The 23,243-nt window shown below is 43.2% G+C and overlaps 1 protein-coding gene across 1 annotated transcript in view; it reads left to right on the top strand.

Moving 5' to 3' along the window:
* Positions 1-23,243, top strand: part of ZNF407 (zinc finger protein 407) — a 762,778-nt gene that overhangs the window by 4,862 nt on the left and 734,673 nt on the right. The window contains exon 2 of the mRNA XM_077492358.1: positions 17,164-17,254. The gene's annotated coding sequence lies outside the window, so the exon portion shown is untranslated. The remainder of the gene's footprint in view (positions 1-17,163; positions 17,255-23,243) is intronic.

The following is a 23,243-nucleotide window of genomic DNA, read 5'->3' as shown; positions in this document are numbered from 1 at the left end:
ACTTTAGTGATCACATAATCTTGACAGGTGACTTGCGTGCTCCCCCTCAAGGTTCCCCACTCACCAGATCCTACTACCCCTACAGGGTTAATGCGCATGTAGCTCCTTAGGTTGGCAGGTAACCACTGGTGTCAGCCTTTGCACTTACTCGAGCAGCCTTAGGATATCCGGATTGCGATAGATGTAATTTTCATAATCCTCATAAAAAAGAGAGATTGGCTCCCATAGTGTAGTATAACCAAAACTTCAGTTTATTAAAAGATTATTTAAAAAATGTATAAAAGCAAACAGACAAAAAATGCAGTTCATGCAGCGTAATGCCTAGTCCCATAAGGGCTGCACTTGCCGGTATAAAGCATACGCAACCGAGCTATAGGTGGACAGCATGCACTCTGGTTGCGTTCCACCCACTTGCTCAGCTTCCTGGAAGTCATGTGATGTGCATAGTGACGCCGTACGCGTTTTGTCATAGACGTCTTCAGCGGCCATCATGGTGACCATGGCTGAAGTGGTTAAAGGCTAAGTTCACTTTTAGGAATAAAAGAACAAATGTGCATTTATTGTGTCAGACTCCTGCAGACCCTTCCTTCAGCTCTCTGCCTGTACCTCTGTATGGGCTTTCAGTTGCTGAGCTGCGGGAACAGTCAATGGACTAGGAGTGTGTTTAGAAATACAAGTTTGTCCGCTGTGGTGGAAAACGGGACTTGTTTATTTATTCACCAATGTGAATGACGCTGCTGTGCAGTTGGAGCCCTGCACAGCCATGATGATTTTATGTGAGGGTAGCTGTAGGGGGAGAGGAATATTCAGTCTTTGCTACTCCTTTCCTTCGTTAAAGCTCATTCTGGAAGTGCTTCACAAGTTTTGACTAGTTAAAATGGACCTTATTTTTGTAGTGCCCTTTTGGCCCAAAATGCCATGGTTTTCCCTGTTGCAGTCCCTAGCCTCATCATCTACTCCTAGATTGTAAGCTCTAACAAGCAGGGCCCTCTGATTCCCCGTGTATTGAATTGTATTGTTATTGTACTGTCTGCCTTAGTGTTGTAAAGCGCTGATTAAACTGTCGGCGCTATATAAATCCTGTAATATAATAATAATCTACAGTCCTCCATAGAGGACCTATTATCTCAAGGCTCAGTCCTCTGGTCACTACCCTAAACCTAGCAGCATGGTATCAGATGTAAAAGTTTCAAGGTTTTTCGGATAGGGTGATCAGAACCTTAATCAATTGTCATAAGCCTTTCACTAGGGCAAGCTATCTAAAAGTTTGGAAAAAAAAATTATATGTGGACGTTGCAACAATAGCGAGTAACTCTGAATGTTCCGTCTATCTTAAGTAAGTTTCTTTCCAAAGCACGAAAGTATAGATCCCAGTATATGAATTTGCCTACGTTTTGTAATTCTGCATCAGCAGATAGAGAATTCTTAGATGTGAGGAGATGTGTTTTGACTTACCTGTAGGTAACCAAGAAATTCAGGAAATAGGAACGTGTCCCACAAGGGATGGAGAGCCTCAATCTACTATAGCTAGATAGCCTGCTTGATCTATTTCAGACTCTTACAGAATCATGAATGCTTCGTCTTCGTCCTTTCGTCCTTCGTCCTTCGTCCTTTCGTCCTTCGTCCTTTCGTCCTTCGTCCTTTCGTCCTTCGTCCTTTCGTCCTTCGTCCGTTCGTTCTTCGTCCGTTCGTTCTTCGTCCTTTGGCCTTCGTTCGTTCTTCGTCCTTTGGCCTTCAGCCTTCGTCGTCCTTCTTCCTCTTCGTCGTCCTTCTTCCTCTTCGTCGTCCTTCTTCCTCTTCGTCGTCCTTCTTCCTCTTCGTCGTCCTTCTTCCTCTTCGTCGTCCTTCTTCCTCTTCGTCGTCCTTCTTCCTCTTCGTCGTCCTTCTTCCTCTTCGTCGTCCTTCTTCCTCTTCGTCGTCCTTCTTCCTCTTCGTCGTCCTTCTTCCTCTTCGTCGTCCTTCTTCCTCTTCGTCGTCCTTCTTCCAATTCGTCGTCCTTCTTCCTCTTCGTCGTCCTTCTTCCAATTCGTCGTCCTTCTTCCTCTTCTTTCAGTGCAAAACAGCGAAAATAAATTGGCCAATTAAGTCAAAACACATTCACTATATAAATGCAATGACCTCTAACCACTTCAGCCCCGGACCATTTTGCTGACCAAAGACCAGACCACTTTTTGAGATTCGGCACTGCGTCGCTTTAACTGACAATTGCGTGGTGGTGCCACGTGGCTCCCAAACAAAATTGATGTCCTTTTTTTCTCACAAATAGAGCTTTCTTTTGGTGGTATTTGATCACCTCTGCGGTTTTTATTTTTTGTGCTATAAACAAAAATAGAGCGACAATTTTGAAGAAAACGCATTATTTTTTACTTTTTATTATAATAATTATCCCCCAAAAATATATAAAAACACATTTTTTTCCCTCAGTTTAGGCCGATACGTATTCTTCGACATATTTTTGGTCAAAGCGTTTATTGATTGGTTTGCGAAAAGTTATAGCGTTTACAAAATAGCGGATAGTTTTATGACATTTTTATTTAATATTTTTTTTTTTTTACTAGTAATGGCGGCAATCAGCGTTTTTTTTTTTTTTTTTGTTTGTGACTGCAACATTATGGTGGACACATCGGATGTTTTTGACACATTTTTGGGACCATTGTCATTTATACAGCAATCACTGCTATACAAATGCATTGATTCCTGTGTAAATGATACTGGCAGTGAAGGGGTTAACCAGGGGGTGGCAGTGTAGGGGTTAAGTGTTCCTAGGGGTGTGTTACTAACTGTGGGGGGCTGGGCTTTCTTTTGGTGAACACTGATCTCTGCTCCAATAACATGGAGCAGAGATCAGCATCACTTGTTGCTAGGCAGAACGGGGGAGATGCTGTTTACAACGGCATCTCCCAGTTCAAGCGCGCCGCCACGCTCGCGATGGCAGGGCGGCATTTAAGATTAGACGTACCTGTACACCAATATGCCTGCCCGTGCCATTCTGCCGACGTACATCGGCATGCGCCGGTCGGGAAATGGTTAATATAACACACCATCCAGCATTAATTCTGAGTAGCCTGTTAATGATCAGATCCACTGGGGCAAGCCCTGGGACATCCAACCACGGTGTCCATAATCTCTCATATTTAAGCATACTTCCTCTATGTTAGTAAATAATCTTCTCCATTCTTAACACTTTGCCTATGTTTTTAACCCATTCCCCTATCGTTTTGGGATGCTTTCCCAGTTTTTTAATGCACATTCAACGAGGGCTTTGTCTAGCTCCTGAGCAGGGATTGCTCGTGCCATGCCACAGCAGATGTGTAAAACGACTACATGGTCTAGATTCTCCACCTTAGTAAAGCATTATCGCTTAGACCTCTTGTGAAGTCAGGAGCAAGCTTTTGGTAGAAATGTCCTCCAGGTGGTGGTCCCTCTCTAGGCTGGTAAATCTGTGCTTATCGTCTCGGGGGCTGTCCTGGAAGATCCTCTTGGGAAAACTGGAGTTAGGCCCCTTTCACACATGCCTTCAGTTTTTCATCAGTTCAGTCACGTTTTTTCACAGAAAAAAACTGATCAGTTTATATCAGTTCTTTATATCCACTTAACCACTTGAGTAAAATTTTTAGTTTACGTTAGAGCTGCACGATTCTGGATAAAATGAGAATCTCACTTTTTTTGCTTAGAATAAAGATCACGATTCCCTCACGTTTCTTCGTGGAGTAACATCATCTTTCACATTATACAAAAAAATTGGGATAACTTAACTGTTCATTTTTTTAATTTTTTTGATTCATGGAAGTGTATTTTTTCCTGGAAAAAAAAATTGTGTTTGAAAGACCGCTGCGCAAATACCGTGTGACTTAAAATATTGCAACAACCACCATTTTATTCTCTAGGGTCTCTGCTAAAAAAATATATAATGTTTGGGGGTTTTAGGGGTTCTAAGTAGTTTTCTAGCAAAAAATAAAGATTTTTAACCAACAAGTGTCAGAAAAAGATTTAGTCTAACTGCTCTCATCTACAGACAGAAGCTTATTCCTTTGCTCTAAGAACTGAGAGATGCATTGTATCTCTTCATTGTCTCTCCTGTAGTTTCTGACAGCTCTGGCTCTGCACTGTTTATAGAAAAAAAAAATGAGCCAACAGATTTAAAAGTTGACAGTGACAGTCAGCGTCGGCAAGTGAGGGAGCCTGTCTGTACAGACTGCCCCCTCACTATAGGTACATCTCTTCTCCCCCTCTCCTTGCACACACTGGTTTTCATTCACTCCCTATAAAAACGGATAGTGAAACACTATGCATGTATACCTGGAGGAGGGTTTAGGGTGTTAACCATTTTCATTTTTATTTATTTTGAAAGCGGAAACCAACACTTTACCAAAGTATAACTAAAGTTACAACTTTTTTTTAGTTTTGGACAGGCTGGAGAAAGGTTAAAACACCAGATTTTTTTATTGTGGTCTGTGATGCCAATAGAGGATTCACCGCGTCTTTCTATTTACTGTTATCACTGTGAGTGAAACTTAAAGAAAATCGCAAGTTGTGGATTGTCTCCAAGAAAAGAAAGAAGGGGTTTTTCTCTCTCTTAGCTTATCCAAAATGGGGGAAACATGCCTTTTTAGTTTTAGTTTTACTTTTTAAATGTATGCAGTAAAAAATTAAAATAGCTTTTTGTACCATTGAATCAAGTGGTAAGGGTAGATAAGGGTTTGGAAATAAAATGTGTTAATGTATATCCCTATTGAGTAGGGAAAATGTTTTTTTACTTCTTTTTGTATGATAAATATTGATAAAATAAAGAATAAAAAAAAGTTAAATTTACAGTGAATTCCACATCAAAATCGCAACCCGTTAGACTATAAACTGAAGGACTTATGAATAAATGGTTTTGGAACAAAAAAAAAAAAATCAAGTGGGGATATAGGTATTATTTAAAACAAATAAATAAAAAGCCTTGCAGCGCAAAAAAATTAAACACAGAAGGACAGAATGTATAGTGATTGCAAGAAAAGTGAGTCCAAAGATGCACCAATGAGTGTCCACACAGGGTGATCATATTAATGAACAAGCAACGGTGTAAGACATTCTCCTCCACCAATCGAGAGCGCTAGCAGCTCATCTCATCTGATGGACCCTTCAGCATGGATAGGGTCAGACAAGCAGTCCCTTAATACAGGGTAAATATGGTATTCCACTTTCACCTCTATAGCGCTAGGACTATATTACTAGGCAGTGTAGATCACATGTATCCAAAAGTAGGCTCCACTGATTTACAAACGAGCAGACCAGATTGAACCTCTAATAGTATATAGAGTATATCTCTTCTGTCTATTGTCTCAGAGTGGATTAAAGATTTTACTCCATAACCATATAGTTGGTTATTTATAGTTACCCGCAAACGTCGCCCCACGCTTCTCCTCGCACACGTGATCTGCACCGCGATCCTCCGATTGAATCACATAGCTGCGTCATTCATTCATTCACAACAATCTTTGAATGAACTACGTGTTCCATCTGCCAACGCAGCAGATGGCTTGTAGTTCTCAATGGGGGTGCAACTTCATTGATTCCTCCTGGACTAAAGGAATTGTGGGAGGTATGGGCAGACAATTGCACTGAGAGTCTGCAGGAGCCTGACAATGCATCCGTGATTGTGGGTGAAATGCTCTACAGGCTGCTAAGAAAAAAAAAAAAGAATACGCTTTTTTTTTTTTTTTTAACAAATCATACCAAAGTCTCCAAAATATTTAATGTCCTCAATTATAATGTGATAAGTACCAAAGTAACTTTTACATACTTCTATCGAACATATATTATACATTATGTTCCACCATTGAGTGTCCATTTTTATATATATAACTAAGAACTGACATGCACGCAGAGATCAATTGATTTCTTTGACCCTATGAATATATAGTTCACACTATACACACAGGTATAGCAAAGCCTCTTTCTCCAATTCCACTGCAGAGCTCCTCTTACTGTCTCCAGTCTTTACAATGCTCAAAAAGGGAATGAAAGAACCGCAGACACCATCATGGCGCAGCCCGCTACATGCCCCAATATGCACACCATATCGTATATATTGCGCTCACATGATCCACTGCCAGGGCCTGCACCTAGAGTAATCCAGCAAAGCTGTAAAAGTCTCCCCCGCTGCTCCTGGAATATTGCCAGAAAAAATGTCACAGGAAGTGGCAATGCGCTGCACCGTACCTGGCATCTTTATGCACCTTTTTTACAAAAAAAAAATATTATTATTATTAATAAACTTGACCTTTTTAAGTGATTACATTGGAGTGGGGCTCAACAATCCCTCCCCCCCTTTCTCCTAAGCAGAATTACCAATTTGATGAATAACTGTTTAATGCAATTTAAAATGCAATCGCTGAGGCAATATGTATTGTGAAATATATTCGAAATAAAGAAAAATAATCAGTTGTAATTGACAGTTTTTTACATTTCATGCCATAAACTTATATATACTAGTTTATAGCAAATGACAAACGCTGGTTTCCACCATAGTTTCTAATATGCGTGATAAGTGAATCCTAATTGGAAACCTTGTGATTAATTTTAATTATTTCCTTATCTGATAATATTTGTTTGCTTTATTACCCAGAAGCTCAGAGAGGGCTCATGTTTTAGATGCACACATGTCAGTATAAAGGGAAGATTAAAATACTGAGATGGCATTTATTTAAAGCAAGCACAAAAGTAACAAATATTGTTTCATGTTTTCTAGTTGAATACAAATTTAAATCTTGAATATGAGTTATTTTATGACTCCGAGGCAGCTGGTGGACCTTTTTATATTTACAAGGCTAATCCCAACGTCTTTGGTGATGAAGGCCTCACAAAAAAAATGTAACTTCATTTAGGCACGAGCAGCCATTTTTGTATTAGTTTTGCAATATCCATTTTGGATATAGACTGAACCATGAGAATGAATACTCCTACACCTCCCTCAAATATTTCATTTTGCAACTTTTAGAGAACAGCTGCTGAGTACGTCGCACTCATAAAGTGCGTCCATTGCAGTTTGTTCATCCTGCATCCAAATCTGTAAAATAAAAAATGCCCATTTTCTGGCCTAATGAGCAAAGGGGTGTGGAAAATAGCATTGTGGGGGAGCTTGGCATATACAACCACAAAAAATTTAAATGCATTCAACCAGGATTAGTGATTTTATTTATTTATTTTACCACTTGCCTACTGCCACACGCTGATGTACGTCCCTACTTTGGGGACGGATATCATTGTTATGGCAGCAGCTAGCTGCCATAACCCCGGTATCCCCATGTTCGGCCGGTGGTTGGCTACAAGATAAAAGTGGTCTCTGCGGTGGATTCACCACAAGACCACTTTTAGCAGTGGCGGGAAAGGGGGCCCCACTCCCGCCACGATCTGGTGCCCTGCGCTGCTTATCGGAGCCATCGGCAGCGGTGGAGGCGATCGCGTCGGTCTCTTTGCTAGGTATGGAGACGACGCATACTTGAGTAGCGCCCGCATATAGACCTCCTCTGTAACGCAAAGCATACAACCGGTAGAATTTTTTAAATGATGCCTATGGAGATTTTTAAGGATAAAAGTTTGTCGCCATTCCACAAGCAGGCGCAATTTTGGAGCGTGACATGTTGGGTATGAATTTATTTGGCGTAACATCTTTCACAATATAAAAAAAAAAAAAATTGGGATAACTTTACTGATGTCTTATTTTTTAATTCAAAAAAGTGTATTTAAAAAAAAAAAAAAAAAAAAAAAAGTGCGCTTGCAAGACCGCTGCGCAAATACGGTGTGACAGAAAGTATTGCAACAACCGCCATTTTATTCTCTAGGGTGTTAGAAAAAGAAAAAATATGTATAATGTTTGGGGGGTCTAAGTGATTTTTCTAGCAAAAAAAAAAAATAGTTTTTAGCTGGTAAATACCGAGTCTGAAAAAGAGGCCCGGTCTTTAAGTGGTTAATGCTTGAAGCTGTAGTAAGCGCCAAAAAATAAAAAAGTTCCCTCTTGATCCAGCGATGTGCACAAGAGCATTGTCTTTCCAGGGACTCTCCCTGTCAATCGCAACCACTAAGCCAGGAGAGAGAGAGGGGGGGTCTAAATTGACATGCAGAGCAGTGGCTTGGGAGCTTCTATTGCAGGCTGCTTGCTCCGGGGGCACTCAACAGGAGGGAGGAGCCAAAGAGCACCGGCTGGCGACCCGAAAAGAGAAAGATCGAGTCTTCTCTGTGCAAAACCACTGCACAGAGCAGGCGAGTATGACATGTTTGCTACTGTATTTAGAAAAAAAAAAAAAAAAAAGTTTGCCTTTTAACATTACTTTAAATAATATGCCTGATGGGGTGTTGGGGGTGTCCTAATCCTGCCTGTGATGGGGTGAGGCAGCACTGAAGTTGACTGAAATTGTTTTGGGGGACCTTTTGTCTGTGTGCTGTTTTTGTTTTCTTTTGTAAACTGTACTTTTGCTGTAGTACATCCTACAGTAAGAATAAAGAAAAGCAATTTGAGCCCCCTCCCCCGAAAAACACATACCAGATCCTTTGATTGTGGTATAAATTTTAATCGGGTAAATAAAAATAAAAAAATACACAAGGTCTCCCAGAATCCATACCAGACCCTTTAGGATCTCCACACAAATAAAAAGAAAAATACATGAGGTACCCCTAAAAATCGATAAAAGACCCTTAATCTGAGCTCCCTTTCTCCACTTTTTTTTTTTTTGAACCGTACCAGGGAACATGCCCCATGTTGCTGAGACAAGGGCCTCTTCCCCCACAACCTGCAGCCAGGGGCAAAAATCTGTGGAGATGACTGATCCTGTTAGTGCCACTAGCCAAATGACAACCCCTGAGCTGTCATTAACTACTGTATGTAAGGGAATGGGCAAGGATAGTGTTAACATAATTGCCTAAATATGGCCACAAGGCCTTATTTAGGCAATGATGTAACCCCTCCAATCCCTGCCCATTTGCTTACGTGGCTAATGATTCCTAGCCATGTAAGTGAATTGGCTGGGTGAACTTAGCAACCATTGACAGTTAGAAGCCATCATGTTCATCATTGACGAAAATCCTAAAGCTGACTACACATTATACAAATTTTTATTTAATTTTTTCAATTTCCTTTAGATTTACCTTCAACTATGCAGTGCATGCCTGATTGCATACAATTTTAAAGTGTTTAGGTTTGACCTCCATATTATATGGTTTTGGTAAATCTAAAAGAAAATTGTATATTGTGTAGCCAGCTTAAACTATAAGTTCGCTTTTTGGAAAAAATAAGTGCACATTTTCATGCATATAAAAAAGTGCATTTATTTATATATTGGGGCCCGTAAAGCATTGCTAGTGCCATGCATGTATCCAGCAGATCTGCCAGTGGATCTGTTTGCCTGTACATCCCGTATGGGTAAGCAGATACAATCTGACGGGTAGCGTGCATGAACTACCACGGCGCTGCACAGCTCACTGAAAATTTCAAGCCTACAGCAACAAAGGCCTTGCAGTTTTCTATTCACAGAGCCCTGTCAATCAGTGGTGCGGTCAGGTGGGCGCAGACCCACTTGGCCACGTTGTTTTTTTAAAATTGTGACAGCTAGTGGGGAGGAAGAAGAACCCCGCTAGCTGTCACAGCGGGGGAGCTGGTCCGTTTGTTACATGTTACACCTTGAGTATGGGCGTAACATGTTAGGAAAGGTGAACTTATCCTTTTAAATGTTCATCATTTAGATGAACATTCCAACACTGAGCCCATCCCTAGCAGATGAACTCATCCGTGTGCGGTTTTCCTTACACTTTCTACTTTTTCACATGATGGGTGGTGGGAGGGGAGCCGTAAGTGAACATAAAACTGCATCAGTGAAAGTTAATGTCTTCTTGACTGCTAGTTGGGCCTGTGCAGATCAGTGCTTTGTGTGGCAGAGACTGGATGGACAGATACAAATATCCTTTGGCAGATAACATGCAAAGCAGACCTGATGGGGAACTGGTTTCTATGTTCCCCATTACGTTACGCCCATTGTCATTTCAGTGTGGCTGTGTCATTGGTTGCTAGGATGCTGGATGCCTTTGTCCTAGTAACCAATAAAGTAAATGTAAAACCCATTTAAAGTGGTTGTAAAGACACAAGGTTTTTTACCTTCATGCATTCTGCAGTGCCTGGATCAGGCTTTTGTGTAGGGAATGTTCCCAAATGTGCTTGCTATCATTAAATCAGCAGCTCAAAGATCTTTTATAAAGGCACCTTTGCTATTTTACATACACTCATTAAGAGTGATGCATGGTAGTAGAAGAAGACTTTAATTCTGTGGATTCACAGGCGAAGTCTCATTTGTCTCCTTTGATAGGAGAATTTATTCTTTTTGTCTCAAGGTTTGCCTTTACCTTCGTGGACCACCTTGATTTGTACTGAATGTATTTTCGTCCTTAAAGTATTTAATCAAAGCCTGCTGTCATTTGTATGCAGGTAATGCCTAACTCCACTCATCATCTTCTTCTTTCACTTCAGTTGTTCACAAATTTATCTCAGACAGTCGTTTTTCCATCTCTCTTGGATGCATTCCAACTGCTTAAGGCTTAATATTGTAAAATCTGAAATATTTCACTCTAATCTCCCTGTTTCATCAATTGCCATGTTCCAAACCTGCTGTCAGTGCTGTTACATCTGTCAGTGCGCCTCTTTCCTTTTGTGTTTCCTAAATGGTTGAATCCTTTTAATTTCTTGTTATGTAAGTAGAAGCACTGCAAATACAAGTGGAAATAATTTAAACTACATACTGGCCTTTTTTTCTTCAGCTTCTTGTGTTTCAGTGAACAATACAAAGGACAAACAGACCTCTTTACCTGGTTACTATAACCAGTGGGCGGGCAGATTACTTTAAGTTGATATTAAACCCAAAACCAAAAATGTAATATATTGTAGCTTACTAATTATTAGAGGTGGTGGGCATTGGCAGCGGAAAATGGGGCATAGGCATTGGGCATCTCCTCCATCTTTTCCATTGCTCCATCTTGGCGGCCGTGCGTCTTCTCCCTTCCTCATCGGAGTCCAATAGAATCGCCTGTCCTTTTAGCTAAACGGGTGACGAGTCTCAAAACCCACTTCCTGATTGGCCGGAAGTAGGATCAGTGTTATGCCGGCCATACACGGTTCGAATTTCGAAAGAATTTTCTTTCGAAAATCGTATCTAAGAATTTTCGTATGAATTTCGCACCATTAGTGGGCTGCAGCAACAGCCGATTTTCGTGCGGAAATAAAATTTGAGGAATCGGACATGTTGGAAATTTTTAGAAAAACGAACGATTTTCTGATCAATGATGGGAGAATCGTGCGAGAAACGTAAGAAAATGTACGGAGATAAAAGAAAATGTACGGAGATAAAAGAAAATGTACGGAGAGAAAAGAAGATTCCCAGCCAAGAAAATTATTTTCTGTAGAAACATGAGGTGAAATTGAAGGCTTGGTCGGCCGAATTTCGAAAATCAATGGTGGCATCATCGGATCACAAAAAAAACGAATTTTCTGATTTTGAAAAGAAAATTCGTTCGAAATTCGACCGTGTATGGCCTGCATTAGAACAGCAAATATTCATTCGCTGTTGTAACACAGCTGGACGAGCTCCGTTCACATTCTCTGTACCCCCAAGCCCACCTTATTTTGAAGCCTCTGGCTGTAATCGGGTGCTTCAAAAAAACACCCACCCCCCATTGTAAACCATGCATCCAGCATCCTGAAAGGGGTCGGACATATGGATGGGGGGCGGCGCCCATGCGCCATTATTGGTTACTACACTCTAGATGAAAGAGTACAGAGGCACCTTTTGGACAAGAGCATTGTCTCCTGGGGGGAGGGGAGTGTTGGATGTACTAGCAAATTTAGATGTGTAACTCAACAAATTGAAGCCAAGCTCCTAGCTCAAACTTCAGGTACACAAGCAGTTACAAAAAACATTTTTTTTTCTTTTATGATAAAGGGTGTACATTTTAAAGGTTTAGAGTTTTTTTTGTTTTTTGTCTTTGTATCCATAAAGAATCACAAACCAGTTTGCGGTTCTTTAGCTATGAATAAGCACTTTTGAAAGTGTGAAACGCGTCAACTCCTGTATTTCACCGTTTGCTGTGGCTTGTATTTTTTAGATTATTACCTCTTTTTAATAAAGTTATCGATTTTTGAGTGCGGCTATCCAGAATTTTCTCCTCATCCAACAGCTTTCTCATTTGTAGAAGCTGGCAGACAGGCTATCTGGCCGGCATTCGCTTATTTTTTAAATACCTTTTCAAATAAATCTTTTACCTATCATCATTTCAGATTTCATCATTTCAGAGTTATTTTTTCACAGGTATGCTGCCATGGAGGCAGCATACAGGTGCCTATCCATGGCAGTATATAATCCCAGGGACTTGACCCGGGACTTGACGTCATAAAGGGGCGGGGTCACATGGTGACATCACCCGGTGACCACGCCCCATATCTATATAAGTCGCACAAGCCATTACAGCGGAAGAGAGCGCTGTGTCAACATCGGAAGAAGAGGGAAGAAAGAAGGATGGAGGAGACCGGGCTCCTCCGCTAGTAAAAGAGCTGCAAGAAGACAGCGGAGGAGCCCGGGAGAAGACGCTTGAGAGCGGGAGAAGAGGCTGGACACCGGGAGAAGAGGCCGAACAGAGCGGAGAAGTTGGAAGACCCCCGACGTCGGAAGAAGACCCCCGGAGGTGATTAATAAATTACTTGTAACCTGTGTTGTGTCCCCCCCCCCAGGTGAATGGGTAGGGGTACGATGTACCCCTTACTCATTCACATAGGGTGGCGGGCCAGGATCTGGGGGCCCCCTTATTAAAGGGGGCTCCCGGATTCCAATAAGACCCCCGCAGACCCCGACAACCAATGGCCAGGGTTGTCGGGAGAAGGCCCTTGTCCTCATCAACATGGGGACAAGGTGCTTTGGGGTGGGGGGCCGCAGGGCGCCCCCCCTTCCTCAAAGCACCAACCCCCCCATGTTGAGGGCATGCGGCCTGATCTGGTTCAGGAGGGGGGAGGCTGCTCGCTCGTCCCCACCCCCTTTCCTGACCAGCCAGACTGCGTGCTCGGATAAGGGTCTGGTATGGATTTTGGGGGGGACCCCCACGCAGTTTTTTTGGCGTAGGGGGGGGACTTCTCTTTAAAATCCATACCAGGCCTTTGGTATGCTCCCAGAGGGGGAACCCATGCCGGTTTTTTATTTGAAATTTGGCGTGGAGTTCCCCCTTGAGAGCTCATTCTCTGATTTGGCCACGGCCAAAATCGCCTGGCCTGGGGTGACTTCAAGTTGTGTTGTAAGTCTCCCCAAGTCGTGTTGAAGTCGCGCTGTTATTCATACTCAAGTCGTGTCCAAGTTGCTTCCAAAAGTCGCGCTGGAAGTCGTGTTGCCCCTGTGTGAACCGGCTCTTAGTCAGAGACAAGACCCAATCCCCATTGAAAATCTGTGGAATTACTTGAAGACTGGTAACCATCAAATTTAACTGAACTTGAGCAGTTCTGCAAAGAAGAGTGGGCAAATATTGCCTAGTATGCCGCGTACACACGATCAAACAATCAGGTGGAAAAGTCCGGCAAACTCAAGTCCGCCGGACAATTTCCCCCCCCCCCCCCCCCGTGTGTAGCCTCCAGCATACTTTTTTGACCCGAAAGTACTGCGGGCTTAGAAAGTAGTTTTGCACTCCAATCTTCCAAAGACTCGCATTTCGGCGGACAATCCGGCCGTGCATATGCCAGTCCTCCGTACTTTTGAAATGAACGGACTTTTCCCGCCCGGAGAAAAGTCTGTTCATTTTGAGAGGGTCTCCAGGTAGGCGGGGCCCGCGAAGGAGATGTCGCTGGCCTCGCCACCTGGTATGGACTTAAAGGGGAACCCCAACGGCGAAAAAAATCGGCGTGGGGGTCCCCCCCAGGTCCACATCAGACCCCTGTCCGAGCACGCTACCCGGCCCGGAAAAGGGGGGACGAATGAGCGCCCCCCCCCCTCCTGAGCCGTACCAGGCCGCGTGCCCTCAACATGGGGGGGTGCCTTGGGGGGTCTTCTGTCGTCGTCGCCGCCTTCTGTTCTTCTCTTCAGATGTTGACTCGTCGCTCCCTCTGCTCAGAATGACGGGGACCGGGCGCACGGCGACTTGTATAGGGACATCACCGGATGATGTCCCCGCCTATTATGATGTCACAGTCCCAGCATCCTCTGGGACTGTGACACCATAATGGGCGGGGACATCATCCGGTGATGTCGGAGCCATTGTGAGAGGAGGGAGCGACGAGTCAACATCTGAAGAGAAGAGGAGAAGAACAGAAGGCGGCGACAGAAGACCAGGCCACCGCCTGTAAAAGAGCTATAAGAAGGCGCGGTGGCCCGGCAGAAGAACCGAAGAGGGGGACAAGACCCCCAAAGACGGAAGAAGAGGCCGGCGGCGAGGAAGAAAACCGGGCTTCTCCGCTAGTAAAAGAGCTGAAGATAGCGGAGGAGTCCGGCGAGAAGACCCTCGAAGACTGAAGACCCCTGGAGCTGTGCAATAAACTATTTTTACCCTGTGTTGTGTTTTTTTTTTTTTTGTACTCTTTTTCACAGGTGAGTGGGTAGGGGTACATTGTACCCCATACTCATATACATAGGGTGGGGGGCCGGTATCTGGATGCCCTCTTATTAAAGGGGGCTCCCGGATTCCGATAGGCCCCCCGCCCGCAGACCCCGACAACCAATGGCCAGGGTTGTCGGGAAGAGGCCCTTGTCCTCATCAATGGGGACAAGGTGCTTTGGGGTTGGGGGGCCGCGTGGCCCCCCCTTCCCCAAGGCACCCCCCCATGTTGAGGGCACGCGGCCTGGTACGGGTCAGGAGGGGGGCGCTCGCTCGCCGCCCCCCCCCCCCTTTCTTGGCCGGTCGGGTAGCGTGCTCGGACAAGGGTCTGATGTGGACCTGGGGGGACCCCCCACGCCGATTTTTTTCATTTTTTATTTTTTTTTTGGCTTTGGGCTTCCCCTTTTTAAGTCCATACCAGGTGGCGGGGTCAGCGACGTCTCCTTCGCGGGCCCCGCCTACCTGGAGACACGCTCGAAATGATCGGACTTTCCTCTGCGTGTGTGGGCGAGTCCGTTCATTTCACAAGTACGGCGGACTTAGTCCGCCGTATTAGTCCGCTGAAAAAGTGCCGTGTGTGGGCAAGTAGCCCGTTTGGAAAGTTGGATGGACAGTCCGGTGGGAAGTCCGCCGTAGAGACATATTCCAGCAAACTAAAGGCTGTAATTTATAGCAAAATGTGGTTCAACAAAATACTGACATAAGGGGGTGATTCTTTTTCCAACAATTCTGTTTTTTTTTTTTTTCTGACATATTGGTGTTTATAATAATTGCTTAGTAGTAATAGTTGCACTAGTAAATAATACAGCTGTATAAAACAAAAACGGTGACTTTATTCATCTCGGGCTGCAAAGCAAAAAATTTGATTATTTTAAAGGGGAGGGCAATACTTTTCTAGTGTGTGTGACAGACAGACAGACAGACAGACAGACAATCTCTTAAGCTTCCAAAATATCTGTGGTAATGAATAAATGCCTTCTTCCGTAATGTAATAACACCCACACCAAACCAATTACAATTTGTGCTTCTATCAATAGAAAACTTGTGCCACCTATGTTTCCCTTCCTGATGGTGGTAATATAACATAAATATATTAGTCCAACAGGGTACCGCCAATTCCAAGATCATCCAATGCATTCTGCCCATTAGGGGCTCGCCTAATGTGTGTCTCAATAGTTCCAATGGTGAATAGGGTAAGGCTCCATTAAGACTCACACTTATTCATGCAGCCAAATTTGCCTTGCTCATGTTAGGGAAAGATTTAAATAAAGCAGCCTCCCATAGTGTAGTAATATACTGGTAACCACTTTATTTAAAAAGAGTAACACTCACAATATAAAAACTTTGTTAAATCGAATGCGCTTCCGAATGTCACTTGAAGTCCGTGTCTGCCTCTGCTTACGCCCTACATGTTGCGTCACGTGACGCCAGGGCATTAATTCTGACTGGGACATGCCTCCTTCCTCCTCCATTAATAAAAATGATTTCATTGATTACACTGCATGTAATAATTTATGAATGGAGAAGATAATCCTGTGACTGATCAGATTCTCCCCCAATCAAAGATTGTGTAATCCATGAAAGAACATTTCTCCAGGATTCAACAGCTTGAACATTGTGGCATAATCCTTTCCAGGAGAATGCTTGTAATCCAAAGCACTTGCATATCAAAGTGAGTTTCCCCATAGAAGTCAATGGATCGACGATAATTCGTTACACATTGACTTCTATTGCATGAAATACCGCATGTGGCCAGAGGTGGGGGGGGGCACCGGAGAGACTCGGAAATACTCAGAAACTGCTTGGATGCACTCGGAAGTCCTTGGAAAGGCTCGAGAACTGAGTATTTCTGAGCGGCTCTGAGTGCCACTGCCACCTCGGCACCTCTGGCCAAATGTGGTACTGCACAGGGTCAGGATTTGAAAAAAATAATACCTTGTATTGCAAAACGCTCATTAACCACGCTATCCAAGGTTTCACTGTACTTCATTCAAGGGAAGCGACATGAATAAAGCTGTAGCGATTTCACATTCAGGAAATATGTTAGATGTACAGGCATGAGTTAATGCCAGTGCAAAAATATGAATATGGCTATTCACTTTTACAGCAAGCTGTACGTGCAAAGAAAAGCTCCTTGGGAGTGGGAAAGCGATGGAAAATTTACCCTAGGCATAAAAAAAATCTCTAACTGTTTGTATGCATGAATCATTAGACATTCGTCATCCGTATATGTACTTTTATTGCAAGATGTACCCTCCTCTTTAGTTTTGTGACAACTGTAAATGTTTTAATTGATCACCAAGGCATAGAGAGGGTGAATCCCTTCCGCAGACACACAGCTATGCAATTTGACAGGGGTTCTAATCCTTCCACGCTCCTCCTAAAACGACTTCTTTTATTTATTTATTTTTCTTGGTTTTTGCCACTGCCCTAACTTTGAAATATAAGCAGCAATTCCAGGCAACAGGTAAAAATGATCATTGTGCTATTAATGCTGTCGAGTAAAGGCTGAAATTATGGTATGACTCAATAAGCTTACTTTAATTTTGAATTTTCTGTAATCCACTGCAGGCTGATTTAACAAGAGCAGTTGGAAAGCATACCACGTGGACTTTCGGAGATCCTGCACTGTATAAAATCTCACTGACTGGTGCATTCTAAGGTAGGTTTGAACCTATTTGGTAAATATGGGAAACACTCCCCCCTCCCCCCCCCCCCAACCCCCCCAAGTTTTCGGATGTGAGAGGGAGGAACCAGTCGTGGGATTTTAACATCACAGGCTGGCATATTTCAGGATCCCACAAAGTGTGGATTGATACCCTACAATTTAGAGGAGTATACTTTGCTCATATTTCATGTCAGAGGTTTACAACCACTGTAACATGACCTCTGGAAGATTTACCCCCCTTGAACAGGCCATTTATTGATATACACCACTGCTTTACTTTACCTGAAAATTGCGTGGTCATACAACGCTGTCCATAAATTAAATGTGTCCTTTCCCCCCCCCCCCTCCCCCCCAAAAAAAATAAAAATAAATAGAGCTTTCCTTTGGTAATACTTGATCCCCACTGGGTTTTTAATTTTTTGCGCCATAAACAAAAAAAGGACAGACCACTTTGTAAAAACAAAAAATATATTTTTTACTTTCTGCTATAAAACAAAAACCTATCCAATATAAAAGATAAATCAAATGTCTTCATAAATTTAAGCCAATATGCATCCTGCTACATATTTTTAGTACAAAATCCCAATAAGTGTATATTGATTGGTTTGCGCAAAAGTTATCACGTCTACAAACTATGGTATACATACACTGGAATTTGTAATTTTATATATATATATATATATATATATATATATATATATATATATATATATATATATTTTTATACTAGTAATGGCAGCGATTAGCAACTTATGTGGATGGTGTGATGCTAGCTGACACTTTGTGGGAACCAGGGACACGAATACAGTGATCAGTGCTAAAAATGTGAACTGTCACTGAACTGACCCTGGCAGGGAAATGGTTAAACATTTAGGACGATCAAATGGTTAAATGTGTGCATAACCAGTATTTCTTATGGTACATCATGGGACACAGAGCCATAGTAGTTGCTATGTGGGTTATAGGCCACCTTCAGGTGATGGACACCAGCACGCCCTAAATTAAAAAGTCCACTCCCTATATAACCCCTCCCACTACTGGGAGTACCTTAGTTTTTTCACCAGTGTCTAGGTGTTGGTCCTCTGGAGCAATCCTTGCTGGGGCCAGCTGTGCAGACAGATCCATTCAAGGTGTCTTTCTGGCGGAATTGAATGGTACCCGGGCCTTGTGTCTGAAGAAACAAGGTTTTTGCCTGTGAATACTTCTCTTTTGAGAGAGCTGGACCCCGGAATCCATTACTTTTTGGTATTAAGGCCATAAAGTTTACTGCCGGTGTGCTATTGCAGGTCCAGGAATGTGGGTTTCCTCTAGGATCCCCAGCTCCTGAAAGTTTAACGGAACCCACCGTGAAGGGTGAAGATTGGGCCCGTTGGTTTACCACAATAAGCCCTGTGGCGGAAAAGGTAAGTGGAGTTTTTCTAAGAAATTTTTAAAACTTTCTTATGAATTGTCTCCTTTAACCACTTCAATACAGGGCACTTTCGCCCCCTTCCTTCCCAGCCCAATTTTCAGCTTTCATCGCTCTAGCGCTTTCAGTGACAATTGCGCGGTCATGCTACACTGTACCCAAATGAAATTTTTATCATTTTGTTCGCACAAATAGAGCTTTATTTTGGTGGTATTTATTCACGACTCCGTTTTTTATTTTTTGCGATATAAGCGCAAAAAAGCGGAAATTTGGAAAAAAAAAACTATTTTCTTTTTTCTACTTCAATAAAAATCCAATAAAATCAAATTTTGTCATAAATTTAAGCCAAAATGTATTCTGCTACATGTTTTTGGTAAAAAAAAATCCGTTAAGTGTATAATAATTGGTTTGTGTGATCACGGACATATGTACGCAAATGATCATGTACATATGTGTGCAGGTGATCACGTACATATGTGTGCAGATAATCATTGGGACATGTGATTTTAGTGGGACATATGTGGGGGACATGTTTTTATTGTGGGGGACATGTGTTTTTATTATTTGGGGACATGTATGTTTTGGGGACATGTGTGGGGACATTGTGTTTATACTGTGTGATGTGTTTACTGTGTGGTGTGTTTACTGTGTACACTAGACTGGTGATCAGTGAGTAAAAAGCTGTAAAAAACAGCTCATACTCGCTGATCAGCAGCCGGCTGCAGCGATCTGCTCTCCTCTCCTCAGCGATGACTTCCGAGTGAGGAGAGGAGAGCCGATTGCCTAGCAACCGGCTGTTTGTTTACATCACATGACGGCCGTGATTGGACACGGCCGTCATGTGATCAGGAGGGCCAATCACAGAGCCCTCCTGCCGATCTGAGATGCGCCGTGTCCGGGTGACACGGGCGCATCGGGATCGCGCGATCCCGCTACTCCTGAATGACGTTCCTGAACGTCATATCAGGAGTAGGCGGCTCCCACCCGGCCGTATATGTGCATTGGCCGGGTGGGAAGTGGTTAAAGTAAATGTTGTTATGCCTATGTGTTCCCACTAGGGGCTGTATGGAGCACATACCTTCTCATGCTTTGCTCAGAGATCACGTTGTGTCACAGAAGCAACAGACTTTTTTGTTTTTTTTTCCTCCAGCCAGTAGGCAGACCTCCGGTACGTTTGGGAATTTTTTGCTTCCCCCAGACACCTCCACCTGGGCTGAACTCTTCCCCTCTTCATGAGTATAAGGGAGAACTGAAAACAATCGGCAGTGCTGTTTTCTTTCACCGCACCCCTACACGGGTCGGCTTCCAGGTCTCCTCCATGTCATCCCTCCCTCCCTCACTCACAAGCCGATCCCGTCGGATCGGAGGCCCGTGCTTGCGGGGGAAAACTCTTTTTGAAAGAGAAGGGGGGGGGGGCACGATGCGAGGTGGGGGTGAGGCTTAATGAAGCGTCTTCCATAGCAAGAGTGTGTTTTAAAAAAAATAAAAATAAAAAAACAAACTATTTGTGCTGGCTGCAAAATTGGCACAGAGACATGAGAGCAAAGAGGAGCACGAAAGAGGTTTTGGTGACACAGGCATTTCCTGCTTAACACATTTACTATTTGCATGAGGCTGAGCATTAATAGCAGTGGCTGGACTATTGCTCAAGCAATAGATGCGATTTCTTCTGATAGTACCTCTGCTTTGTGCATCTGGCTAAGGTTAGGGGGGTGGTTAAAACACCCCCAAAATAGAGATACATGGGTCCCCCTCGATCTCTGGAAAGCCTACTCATCTTCTCTATAAATGGCATCCTCCCCTGAGAGGGAGTGGCTTGTCAGAATGAGCAGATGGATCTAAAAAACCTCAAACTGAGGAACTGGGGGCGGGAGAAGACGAATCCCATCAGGGGACCGTGGTTAGGCTGTTGATTCCTCTTCTAAGGTGCCAAATGTGGGAGAATCGGCTGGTTTCAATCTTAAGAATGATGGTGCAATTTCTTGTATGGTCCGCTCCACATTTCCTGCTTCGTTAACTGAGTGTTTGGGTTTGCTAAAGCCTCCTCCCAACTGTGCATGCCTTTCCTGTCCATTTATTGTTGGAAAAATGCTTCCCGTCTCCTTGTTTTTTCTCTATCCGATCAGTAATCTCCTACCTACAAGGGGGAGAACTTCTGGCATTGAGCGACATCGAGGATGCTTATCTCCATGTGCCGATCTTCCCCGCTCACCATAAATTTCTACGCTTCAAGGCAGAAAATATTTATTTCCAGTTTGTAGCTCTACCTTTCGGTCTAGCTACTCCACCTCGAGTGTTTACAAAGGTCCTGGCTCCTCCTTTAGCCAGGGTAAGGGCTCAAGGTATAGCAATACCAGCCTACTTAGATCTTCTCTTCATAGATCAGTTTGGTTGCCCGTTTAATCCAAACTTTGGTTACTGCAGTTATCTACCTGGTATACCTAGGTTGGAATCTCATCCTAGAGAAATCCATCAAGGAGATTGCAGTACTTGGGGCTGATCCTTGATACAGCTCAGAAGAGGATGTTTTTTTTTTGTTTGTTTTTCTCCAGGAAAAGGATCAGAAGGGAACTGGATTACCGTATTTATTGGCATACAACACGCACCCCCAGTTTAGGAGGAAAGTTTAAGGAAAAAAAATTACATTTAAGTGTCCATCTGCAGCCTTGTCCATCATTGCAGCCTTGCCCAGTGCCTTTGCAGCTTTGCCCAGTGTCTTTGCAGCATTGCTAGTCTCTTTGCAGCATTGCCCTGATTTAAAATTGGTGTCAATCTCCGCTGACTGAGCGGAGATGAGCAAGTGGAGCCGAGATACACAAAGCCGAGTGTACTTCGGCTAGACTCGGCTCTGCTCACAGTCCCGCCCATCTCCACTGATTGCGAGAGGAGCGAGCACCGCTGACATACAATCAGTGGACTGCGAGAGGAGCCGAGTCTAGCCGAAGTACTCGGCTTTGTGTATCTCGGCTCCGCTCGCTCCTTTCCTCACAATCGGTGGAGATTGGCGAATAAAGTGCGTGTTATATGCTGATTAAATACGGTATGTTACTCAAGTCAAAGAAGAATCTGCAGGTTGCAGTATGAGTCCTCTAGTCTCTTGGTGCCCTACTTTGTTGTGTCTCCCTCCCTTCAGTTGGCATTACTATGGGACATCCCACATAGTAACTACTATGACTCTGTATCCCGTGATGTATGATAAGAAAATAGAATTTTTAGAACAGCTAACCTGTAAAATCCTTTTCTTTGAAGTACATCACGGGACACAGAGGTCCCCCCTTCTTGGTATACACGTGTATTGCTTTGCTACAAAACTGAGGTACTCCCACCAGTGGGAGGGGTTATATAGGGTGTGCACATTTTATTTGAGGGCCAGTGTCCATCACCTGAAGTGGGCCTATAACCCACATAGTAACTACTATGGCTCTGTGTCCCTCTGTGATGTATTTCAAAGAAAAGGATTTTACAGGTAAGCTGTTATAAAAATCCTATTTTTGTGTACACTGTGTTGTGTTTTTACTAAGGGATGTGGTAGATTTTATTCACTGCTTTGCAAGGAAACAAAATCCACCACATCCCTGCTGACAGGAGGGAACTCTGACTTGTTTACATCCTGTGTCTCTCATCGCTGATTAGCAGGTGCCGGTGGACATTCATTGGCTGGCACCCTCTGTGACTAATCACAGTAGAAAAGGGGCCTATGCAGAAGTGCAGAATTGCATATATATTTGTGATTTCTGCACACAATGGCCACCCTGTATCAGTAAATCTGCTATACGGCAGTTGTTGAGTGGTTAAAGGAAAACCGTATTCTATGTGGTGGCTGCCCATTTTGCTGGTCTCTCTTTCTGAGAATACTATCTACTTCATGTCTTTTGAAGGTCTCATTTATCTTGTAATGGCTAATAGTAGTTGGTCACAATAAACTGGAATAGTCAGTAATGTTGAAGATATGTGATGGTGTGTGTTGTGTTGTTTTTTTTGATTTTTTTTTTTGATTATCCAAGCCACTTTTTTAGTCCTATTGAGTGCCAGTAACACACCACAACATTTTTATATATACACATGTAGCACAGTCATCTTATTCCAATCACCATGGAGTGTGTCAAGGCAGATGATGATTGTCAAAGAACAGGCTGTGAGGTGTGGAAGAGGTACCACCTTTGTTCTAGTATCAGAAAATCAGCATGGGTGTGATTGCTTTGATTTTTATGACTGATGGTGGAAGGAATTGTCAAAACGCTAGGCAAGAAGAGAATTTAAAATGGCATTAAATGTAAAACATACTTTAGTATTTATTATTATTATTATGCAGAATTTATATAGCGCCAACAGTTTGCGCAGCTCTTTACAACATGAAAGCAGGCAGTACAGTTACAATACAAGAGAGAAATCAGAATGCCCTGCTCATTAACGCTTTACCATCTAAAGGGAAGGGGCAAATTATACAAAAGGTAATAGCTATGGGGGATGAGCTGATGGAGAAAATAAAAGTACAGTTGTCGGGTAGGGGTGGAATAGGCTTCTCTGAAGAAGAGTTTTTAGGGATCGTCTAAAGACAGAGTAGGAGATAGTTGG

This window comes from Lithobates pipiens, unplaced genomic scaffold (genome assembly GCF_037356315.1).
Source record: "Lithobates pipiens isolate NorthernLeopardFrog02 unplaced genomic scaffold, aLitPip1_a1.2 Scaffold_19, whole genome shotgun sequence".
Classification (NCBI taxonomy): Eukaryota; Metazoa; Chordata; class Amphibia; order Anura; family Ranidae; genus Lithobates; species Lithobates pipiens.
The sequence above is the reverse complement of the archived record's forward strand: the minus strand, read 5'-3'. Positions and strand labels throughout refer to the sequence as shown.